This window comes from Lycium ferocissimum, unplaced genomic scaffold (assembly GCF_029784015.1).
Source record: "Lycium ferocissimum isolate CSIRO_LF1 unplaced genomic scaffold, AGI_CSIRO_Lferr_CH_V1 ctg45, whole genome shotgun sequence".
NCBI classification, from domain to species: domain Eukaryota; kingdom Viridiplantae; phylum Streptophyta; class Magnoliopsida; order Solanales; family Solanaceae; genus Lycium; species Lycium ferocissimum.
The window spans coordinates 233835-244813 of NW_026725683.1; the positions used below are offsets into that span (position 1 = coordinate 233835).

Consider the following 10979-nt stretch of genomic DNA (forward strand, 5'->3'; position numbering starts at 1 on the left):
CTTATATTTTCACAGCTATTTTTGATAGTCCTATCAAAAAGATGGATCAATACCATTATTATTTACTTCTGTACCCTTGTTATTCATATACTCATCTGTGTTGTTACGATTCATTTGGTTGGCTCTTTCTTTTGCAATTAATCATTGTACCCCTCGACCAAATCAATAAAAAAAATCGTTTTACCTGGAAAAAAAAAATTAAAATCTGTGAAAGTTCTCATTTACATCTCAAAAATTGAACTCAAAAGATAAATCTTGAATAAGAAACTCGCGAAATTTATATTTGCAGTAATCATCGGATAGACACTAAAGCAACGAGAAAACTAACAAATATGAAAAGGAAAAAATTGCTCAGTAAATTCTTCTTCTAATCTCTAATAGTTTCACCAAAATATCTCCTCCTTATCCATGAGCAAGTGAAAGCACACCTGTAAATACTCTAAAACCTCTATTGTCATTGTCTAGCTTCAATCTTCTTCTTTTTAAAAAAAAAAAATATTTTGAAATTCTATAGCAGTGTTGAGCTTATTGTTAAAATTCTTTTAGTTATGAAGTCTAAGAATCAACCAAAAAAACATAAATAAGGAAAATAGACTGCAACCTTTATAGGGTCAATCTTTTAAGGAATAAATTTCATGAATGATCATATAACTTTGCATTTTTTTCACCAAAGTCACATAATTATATTTTTTAGCAAACAAATTCACCTTTCTGCACAAAAGTCACAATTGCCCGAAAACTCAACTTTCCGATGCGTGATAATTTTTTACTTCTATATTTTAACTATTTTTTTATTTTTAATCTAACAAATACAAATCCAATTAAAAGAGGACTGATCTGGTCCAATTTTTTGGTCTTCAATGAGTGATGATCCATAAAAAAAAAATTGTAATTATATAACCATTTATAAAACTTACCCGTTTTTTAGAAATAGTACAAGAAAACACTTAAAAAAACTAGATTAACATTACTCCATTTATCTCTATTTGATTTTTGATAAATGAAAAACAAAACTACAAATATAGAAGGGGAGACAAAATATACAAGATGAAAAAGGGTGTGGAGAAAAAGAAAAGAACGGAACAGAAGAAACTCACAACGGGAATTTGAGGAAATGAAGCTGAAGGAGAGAGACTACTGACAAGGGGGGCCCACAAAACACTTGTAAAAAAAAAAAGGTATGACTTGGCATGCCTCACCCAAAATAAAACTTTTCCTGTGATTATCTTCCACGTGTTGAATGGAATCCACTAGAAAGTGGCTTTTCAGTTGTTTGTTTGTAAATTTTCAAGAGCAAATTTTGTTGGTTCATTTCTTACTCTCTCTCTCTATTTTTGGGCTTGTTCTTCCGCTTTTCCTCTTCTATTCTAAAAAAAATAGGTTCTTCTTCCTTTCCCTTTTATTCACTTTTTTTTTTTGGTTCTTTCTATTTATTTGTGTTATTTGCTTTTGGTGTTATTTTTTTATTTCATAGGTAATTTTCTCTCTCTGAAATTAAATATCTAAGCTTGACTTTTTACTATACATGTATTTGGGACTAAAATTTACGAATTTTTGTATGTTCTCATTTTTGCTGAGTTATCCTATGTGTTGCATGTTACTTCTTCTTCCTTTCTTTTTTTTTTTTTTGGACGGATTTCACTGCTGTCTTTTCATATTTTCTGTGTGTCTTATCAGTATTTTTTCAGCATACTTGTGTTTGAAATTTTACTTTTCGGATTTGATCTGTCCTAATTTTTTGTTGTGTTGCTCTATGTGTTTCATGCGGTAGGTATGACTTGAAATAAGTGGTGGGACTAAATTTACCGCATTTGGAATTTGGTAATTTAGTAACCTTGCTGCTAATTTTGGGTAAAAAGTAGAGTCTTTGTTCTGATGTTCTTTTAAACCCATTTCTGCCAAGGTCCTTATCATTGGGGGATATATATATATATATATATACATTAATAATAAAGTATTTCAAAATTATTCTTTAATTGAGTTCATGTTGGCTATAGTTGCATTCCACATCGAGACTGAAACCTCTTTGAATTTCAATACATAGCAGTAGTGATCATTCATGTTCAATTTGACTGGAATGTAATGGTTGACCACTTCGGATTTCGTGTAGAGTTTTTGAAGCTCAAATTTGCTTGAAGAAACGAGGAAAAAACGTAAAATAATCTGCGATAGAGGTAAGTTGCTAGACTTCTTTTGTCCTATATGTTTATTCATAACGCCCAATGTTTGCGCTTTTATTTCCATGTTATGCTAAGTTGACCTGCGTACTTGAGGAAAATTAAATGATGAAGTATGTTAATCTTTAACATTATATTTGAATAAGTGTATCTTTGAAGGATGAATGAATTGTTTTAAAGAATCTATTGGGTGAAATTAGTACCGAAGAATGATAGGTAGGATCGTGTTTACAACATTTGATTCTTTATGAGTTTGTACTTTTCCGTGGCTTTTTAAATTAGTGTGGGCGATTTCATGGTGCATTTTTCCCTTTTTCTTTCTGTAAATAAGGAAGCAGATTACTAATTTTAGTTCTTTACCTTTCTGTTGTGAAATTTAAGGTTATTTTTGCTCAGACACATATCTTTAGTTCTAAATATTACAATATAGTATTTTTGTTGGTGCAGTTTTCAGCAGATGCTTGCTACAAACAAAAACCTTGCACGATTGATACTTTCGGTTGCTTCCCTGCAATATATTCTCTGTGCATATAATAGGATGGGAGTTTGTGGTGTTGTTAGAATTTATGGTTGTAACTCTATGCCAAATAATGACGACTTCAAATCAAAACGTAAATAGAGTTCTAAGTGCAGACAGTTTCCTACTTCGATTATTCCACTTTACTTCTTTTTCAACTAAATTGTCTGTCCTTTATGTTGCTCTAATTGATGATTGACCCGTTGCCCTTAAATCGATTAAACCTGTAAGCTCTCATCTGTGAGCTTCTTGAGTATTTCTTTCTCCTTCTTCAGTAGTAAAATACATTGAGTTTGTTGTTTCTTTCAAGGTATAGCTTAAGTGGTACTCTGTTAGTTTGAAACCTCGAGCTTTTTGCCGGAGTTTGAAACAATTAACCAAGACAAGAAAAGAGAAACTAAATGATCGAGTCATCCCAAAGCCTGTGTGACTTATCCCTCAATTTATGAATTTATTGATAATGCTTTGATGTTATGATTGAAGTTGAAATGTTAGATTTTTAATCTATTCGGGGACATCCGATAAAATTAGATTTTCCATCTAAAACAATTACTATATATTAGATAATGTGCTCTCTTTATTCAAATGGGTTGGTAGGATTAAAAATAAAATTCAAATGGATCAGTAGTTTTAATGTAATAGGGCGTGAGGAGGGTACAATAGGATCATAGGATTTAGCCAATATGTTACCAGATCTTCATTTTTTTACGCAAACCAGTACCTAAAAGTCTAACCCTCTTTTCCCTTCCAAAGGAAGAAAGCTCGGAGTATGTTTCATTTATTAACTTGCCTTGAACAATTTGAGATTGATAAATTTGGTATAGCTTTAGGAGTTTATCCTCTTCGTGGACATACGGTCCTTTGTCAAATTCTATAGCTCTCCATTCAAATTTTCTCCACTCCACTTTGTCTCCGTTTAGAAGATGCGGTACATAACTGAAGTAAGCATATAAAAACTGAAAATTGAATATAGTTGGTAAATCCATGTGTATAGATATGTTGCACATGCATCGAAGTATAATAGCATGTCCTGTAATAGTAAATTTTCTTGAGTATATGGATGCAATTGGAATTGTCTTGATACAGCAATCTGAGACATTCTAAGTCTTCAATTATGAATACTTAAATTTGTTTTTGATATCAATTAGAAAAGTTTTACAGGTGGATTTACTTGCTCTCTTTAGCTTTCTGCTATTTCAACATCTTTCTACTGTTTTTCATGTTTGAAGATTCTTTCTTTAGGACTTATTATACATTTTTTTTTGTGGAATTTTCTTTATCTAATGCATCGTATTTCCTTATTTTCAATTTTCTTTTCTTTATTCAAGCTGATGATAGTTCTCTACGTGTTGGAACGTAATCATGTGTGTTAAGAGTATTTGGTGTTGTCTACTTCTACATTTTTAATAAATCTACATTTTTGAGTTAATTTTTGCAGTTTAGTTATGTTGAAGATCCATGTTGTTAACATGGTGTTGAAACCATACCAACACATCCATGTTGTGTGATTCTCAACGTTTGGTTCACTGTTTTGTTGTTGTGTTAGGGTGTCTCCATAGGTTGTCAGAGTGACATGTTGTCTCTGAATGTTAGATAATAATGTGTTGCAGTAGAAATGTTGAAGTTTATTAATTTTAATAAGTGACTTTAGTTGTTTAATTAATAATTTAGAATGCTAATGCTAAGTCATAACAATGGGAAGTAGGTGTTATAGAGGAGAGTGCCCGTGCTTCGCACGGGTGTGCCCAATTATAGTAGTTGCAAACCACACAGGAGAGATAACCCGTACTAGGTAAGCCCGGTGTGACGAGCTCGACGAGCTTGAACCTAATTTAATTATTTTGTTAGTTATGTCATTGTTTTTTCTTCATTTTACTTTCTATTTCTTACTCCCTTGTAATGTCTCAGTGTCCAAATAATTTGTCAAGTTTGTCATAAAAAAAAATAAAAAAAATTGTCAAGTTTAAGTTTCTTTAATTAAGAATAGCGGAATGCTCAAATTTGCGACTATTATAACTGAATCTTATTATTTAAATTTGAACATAGATTCAGGCGGGATCCAAACCATTTTGCAGAGACATCCTATCAGCCGCCAGGAGACATTAGCATTTTATGCAAGGAGAGCACAGAGCTGGACTCAGGGAACTTACATCAAGTTTACCAAGTTTACCAAGCAAAGGATGGAAATAGCTTATGTTATGATGACTGCCAAATCTGAGACTATTTTTCCCTTTATTTTAGCTAGGTACCGAAGCAAGTTAGATATTGGAACACTTCTCTTTTGCTTTAGCCAAATTGAGAAATAAAGAATATGGTGTTTTCCGGTGTGTATATGTTCCATCTGTGGTAGTGCTTAGAGGGGGAAAGGAGTTGTAGTTGACTAGCCTTCGGGTGAGTGGAGTGATATATTGTTTAATTTTTGCCCTAAACCAGCTTTACAAGTGTTATGTTTTACTAAAAATTTGAAATTTCTAAACAACGTTTGGTGTAGGATTATTTTCTTTTTTTATCCTGCTAGACAATTGAACAAGTATGAAATTACTTTCGTTGAACTTTTTGGTAATCTTGAAATTGTGCTAATAACACTAACAACGTTGTCTGGCATAGGCCCGTGCTCAGCGCGGCATATTGATCTCTTGGTATTCATGTAGGTGGACACACAAATTCTGAATCTGAGGACTAAAACATGCACAAAAGACAAAAAACTTGACAAGAAGTGCCTTGAAGAGGTATGAATTCACATAATCAAGTTTGATATCCTTCCTATCCAGTTATGACAAAAACCTGCATACTTCCCAATTTTCTGGTGTGCAAATATGTGTCAGCTATGCAACCCAATTGACCCTTTGATGTACAAAAAAGAGAGGCCACCTCTACTAAACAAAGTAACATTAATACCATTTACAATCTCCATTTTAAATTATTAGTATTTTCTAAGTTGGTATGGTATATAAATTTGATGATTCATGTCGGCACAAAGATACTCGAAAAGAAAATATTGGGGCGAAGATATTTGGAAACAAAGTCATCGGATTGTTATCTAGGTGCTAAGCTATAAGATAAGACTATTCTTCATTTTTCGAACCTCTATATGCTCCCAGTCTAATAACAAAAATATGCTACCTCTCACAGGAAGACTATAGCTTAAAATGAATAAATATGTTTTCTTCTTTTCTGATAAGGCTATGTGATGATATTTGTGTAACTCTAAAGGGAAAAGTTTACATGTTATGTAATTATTTGTGGCACTGGAGCTATAGGTGAAACACATAAGGGCACTCTGTTAAATAAGTGAGAATTTAACTTTGTTAAATAATTATTATGGTACTTTACTTCATTTTGTTACTGTCCATTTATAATGTTTGATGGTGTATGCGAAGAGCAAAATTGTTGGATTGAAATGGTCTACTCTACTTTAGGTAAACTTTACTCACATTGCTAAGTTTTACAATTCAAAAGAATTAAGCTAAAATCCCAATTTTTCTCCCAAGTTCTTAGCTGATTTTAATTTTCTTCTCTATCAACATTTGTTCTATTCTTTGTGCCAGTAAGCAAAGTAAGAGTCATTAAACTTTCTTTATGTTTTACAGTATTACTTTGCTATCTACTGGATTGTGTAAGTTTATTCCTTCAATTTCTTCCCACGTCATGAAAGAGTTTCATCTTGCAAGAGCATACTTATGTTCAACTGTCAATCTCATGTAGATGTTGGAGCACCTATAATCTTTCTACTTGTGTCTTTCTAGCAAGCTACCTATGTAACTTTGTTCCACAAACTATGTCTCTGTTTTGCCTTTCGTGCAAACTACTCCCGTAACTTTGTTCCACAAATGAATGTAATATAGTATGAAGCATGTCATGTTAATATTTAGTTTAATCATCTCTCCTTTATTTGCGTCTCAGTAGTAACGAACGCCCGTGCCTTGCACGGGCACAAACCATCTAGTGTGTATATATATATATATATATATATATATATATATATATATATATAAGTCTTACTTTCCTTATTAGTTTGTCCCTAAAAAATTGACACATTTCTATATTTAGATATAATTTAACTTTACGAGATAATTTATAACCACACAAATATCGAAGACTTGTTTTGGGTCACACATTTCAAAAGTCGTCCTTTATTTTTTAAATTTCGTGTCAAGTCAAACTAAGACAATCTTTATGGGATTCAGGAAGTAGTAGATAAAAGAATAGTGCTGAATTAGTGATAGCGTTTCTGATCAGTCTTCTTGTGGCCAGCAGGCTGCCACAATATTCATGGAGAGTAAAATTAAAGAAGCTTCCCCAGGCCACTCACAAGAACCAGAAATGGCAAAACTAATCAATCAGTTTCCACACTTTATTCTCTATTTGTTTCTTGTTTCATGAAATATATTATCTTCTTCCAATGTATTCTAAATTCTCCAAGACAATTTAGGACCCGTTTGGCCATGAGAATATTTACTTTTTTCCGGAAAGTTTTTTCACCTTTTTCACTTTATGGTGTTTGTTCATAAAAATTTCAAATACAACTTCTTGAAAAACATCCAAAAACTTGTTTTTCACGTTTTTCATTTTCTATTTTGGACCTTTACTTTTGTTTTTCTATTTTCAATTTTTACCCCAAAAGTTTTTATGTTGCTTAATTTTTACACTAAAAGTTCATACAACTTTTTTCACCGGTCAGAGGCAACTTATGTTGCTCAGTTGCTCTCAACTTCAACAAATGTGAACATCATATTTCTCGCATCATATTTCTCGCACTAGTCATGTTTATTAATTGTTTTGAGTGATTTTGTAAGTTTTTAGAAATGGCTGAAGTCATCGACAGACACTCGAACTTGTCGTAAATTTCACTTAGACCCTCCAACTGAGACTCGTACCATCTGAACTCTCCAAAATCACTTTTAATGTGCCACTTGGACACAAAATAAAATAAAAAAGTGTAATTCACTTTCGTTGGGCGCGTGAGTAGATTACAAATATTATTTTTCTTGAAAAAGCTTATACCTTTTTTTCTTTTGTTGACACTTGGCACTAAGTAAATAACTAAAGAGGACTTTTTATTCATTTTTGAAAATAACAATCTATATATCTATATTTGTATTATTAAAAACAGGATAGTCTAGCCTAGGATTAAGCCAAGTGGCATAAGTTGATCTTGACATGTGTACAATTTTAGGACAAAAAACTAACTCTAATAACTAAGTTTTACAAAATCCAAGTGGCATCTCAAATAGAAGCCAAGTGTTATATTTTTAGACAAAGCTAACTACCTTTATACCTAATATAACTTTTGAATGTTAAAAATTTGGATTTTATTAAAAAAATTTGCTGTAAACATTTTGAATTGAATCGTGGTAACCCCACAACATCCAATGCACGTAAAAATTTCTATAATGGAGAAACCAAAAAAGAAAAAGAAAAAATACTAATCATGGTGATTATTTTTCTTTACGGATACAACACGTTCTTGGACACCGTATTTTAAGACATGTTTATACATAAATTTGAAATGTAAACTGTGTATCAAAATAAAACAAAGAGGACGTCTTTCCATTTGAAAAGTGGTGGGTAGTTTTCCACACCAACTACTTCCACTTCCCCATTCCCTCCCCACGATCACACACCCTCACACCACCATATTTGCTTAACTAAACTTGACATATGTATATAATTATCTATATGTTGAATTTAGTTCTAAAATAAAATAAAGTAAGTAATTAATACTCAAACATATTATTAATGTCCTTTAATTTAATAGGTGGATCACCCTGTAACTCTAAGTATACTGTGAGTAAAGCTTCGGAGAAACTGCTCATATTCTAACGGACTTCAAATTTTAACTTTCAACAAACCTTTGTCGACTTCTTAATCACAACCGGTTATACTTCGAACCTTGATGTATGACCTTGATGTATGACTAACACATGACTCAAATACTTTATGACGCGGCTTACTTTGCACGATGATACTTCTAATCTTACTCTGGAAAATGGACGGAGGGAGTAAATGCTTACCCTTTTCTTGCTAAATTATATAGAGATTCTATGTATAACAATTCAAGCTTACCAAAAATCCTAATACAAAGTTCTAAATTTGATTTGAGTATAAGAATGGGTTAAGAGGCTAATAGGAGAAACAATATACCAACTATTTTGTAAGATCATGGGCCATCTCAAGTTTATCACTGGGGAGTTAGAAGGAAATTTTATTTCACGTGGTATATGATTTTAATATAGTATTTTAAAATATCGTTATAATTTATAAAATTATAATAAATCAAATCTCTGTTTATAAGTTACAAAAAGTTCAAGCAATCAAGTAAAATCCTACTAAAAGATTGTTAAATTATTATGTTGAGATGTCACCAATATTCTTAGGTCTATCTCAAGTTTGTATTGATTTAGGTTAACTATTAATAATCCAAACTAAAATTCAATATATCATATTGAAAACAAAATATAAGTAGTTCAAAATTATTATTTGGATTATAGGTAAAACACTAAATAAAAAAATTATAGTAAACTAATGCCTACAAGAGGATAATAGGGATTGTGAGAGGATATTTATGATTTCGATTAATTTGTAAAATAAATAATCAAATAATGCTAAAAGTTATGGTATCAAATTTAGATAATGAACTAAGCTTATATATTGGTTTGTTTTTTCATAAGTATTAACTGTGATGACCTGTCGAGGTGCTAAATATGCTAGCATTCGCTCATGTAAGCTTTATGATATCATTATATTTTACAACAACTTGCATCTTGAAATTGTTCAATAAACATGTATATTCATGATTACGTTTACCAACTGACCGCGCATCGCGCGGGTACCTATACTAGTTTATTATTAAAAAGAGGATAGTTTGCCCTAAGATTTTGACAAGTGGTAGCATAGGATTGAGACATGTAGTAGTTTTAGGACAAAAAATAGTTAATTAGTTAATAATTACTTTTGTTTTTTTAACTTGAATTTAAATCTGGAAAAAAAAAAATAACACAAAAGAGTAAATCTAGGAAAAGGAGGTAGTTTTTGCTTCATACAAGGGAAGTTAGGTGTTGCACGATGGAGTAATGGATAAGGTTAAAAGAAAATTGCTTTATTCAAAATAAATCACGTTTTCCACAAAAGAAGTGCTTGTGTAGTTTTAAAACTGCTGGTGCACAATATTCTCAAAACTGTCAGTTAAAACTACGTCTTAAATTGTGATTTAATGCCTTATGTGAAATGCAATGAACGGGGTTGCAAGGATGAGAATGAGTTCAGTTCTTTGGAATGAATAGTCAGTTCCCTTAGCATTCATGCAGTGGAGTAGGAAGCGGATGCATCTCTCCAAGAGATAACTATGCATCAGTCAGGAGGGAAAATAGAGAGAACTGAAGCTAGAGGAATTGCAAGGATGAGAATGAGGTTTAATTTACCGATTCAGAAAAAGATCACATCTCCATGAACACATGAATTCAAAGAATCGAAGCGAACAATATCATCCGCTGATGCTACCTTTCAAGGTTAGTTTTGAAGTTGAATTAAATTTTAAATTTGAAGATGTGATATCCACTTAATAGGAATGCTTTGTCAATTTCTTATTCAAATCTTGAATTACCTATATCATCTCTAAGATTCAGTAGCATTATTCTTTAAAAAAATTTAGACTAATCTTTTTCCTGTGTTAATTTACTATAAGAGCAGAATTTTAATTGAAAAAAAAATGGTATTTGTGCGTAACAAACTGGTGTGAACTTGAATTCAAATACAAAGTTTTTAAATTTGAATTGAAAGATACAATTTTTAAAATTTAGATCGAAAGATAAGTATAGTTTTGATACCGTATACGTTCGATGAATGAAGTGATAAAATATTTTTTGATCCAAATATATATTTGCTTTTATGAACAGTGTCTTAAAACTGTTTGGAGTCGTTCAATTATGTATTGTCATCCACAGTTATGACCTTAATCTTATAATCTCCTTCTCCTCTCAAGATTTTATTATCTATAAATTACAAACCGGAATAATGAGCTTTTTTTGAAACTAATCTTTGTGAGGAATAGCAGATTATCAAATAGAGGGGTTCCGACAAAAGTGGCTTCATATATAGCTTTCTTTCTTCGTCTACTTTTCAAAATTATAGTACTAATTGTAATCTGTATTAATGAATTGTATGTATTTGTCTCCTTTTAAAAGTTATATAATGTACTAATCCTAATTTGTATTGGTGAATTGTTATTTGCAGGATCAAATCCATGCAACCATTAGAAGGTTTGTGAATACGTCCATGTATTATAA

General features: G+C 31.5%; 1 long non-coding RNA gene across 1 annotated transcript; it reads left to right on the top strand.

The window, feature by feature from the left end:
- Nucleotides 1–3812: 3812 nt before the first annotated feature.
- LOC132044435 (uncharacterized) lies at nucleotides 3813–6543 on the top strand. Its single transcript, XR_009412183.1, has 2 exons — nucleotides 3813–4939; nucleotides 5346–6543. It is a non-coding gene; the product is annotated as an uncharacterized LOC132044435 (long non-coding RNA).
- Nucleotides 6544–10979: the final 4436 nt, after the last annotated feature.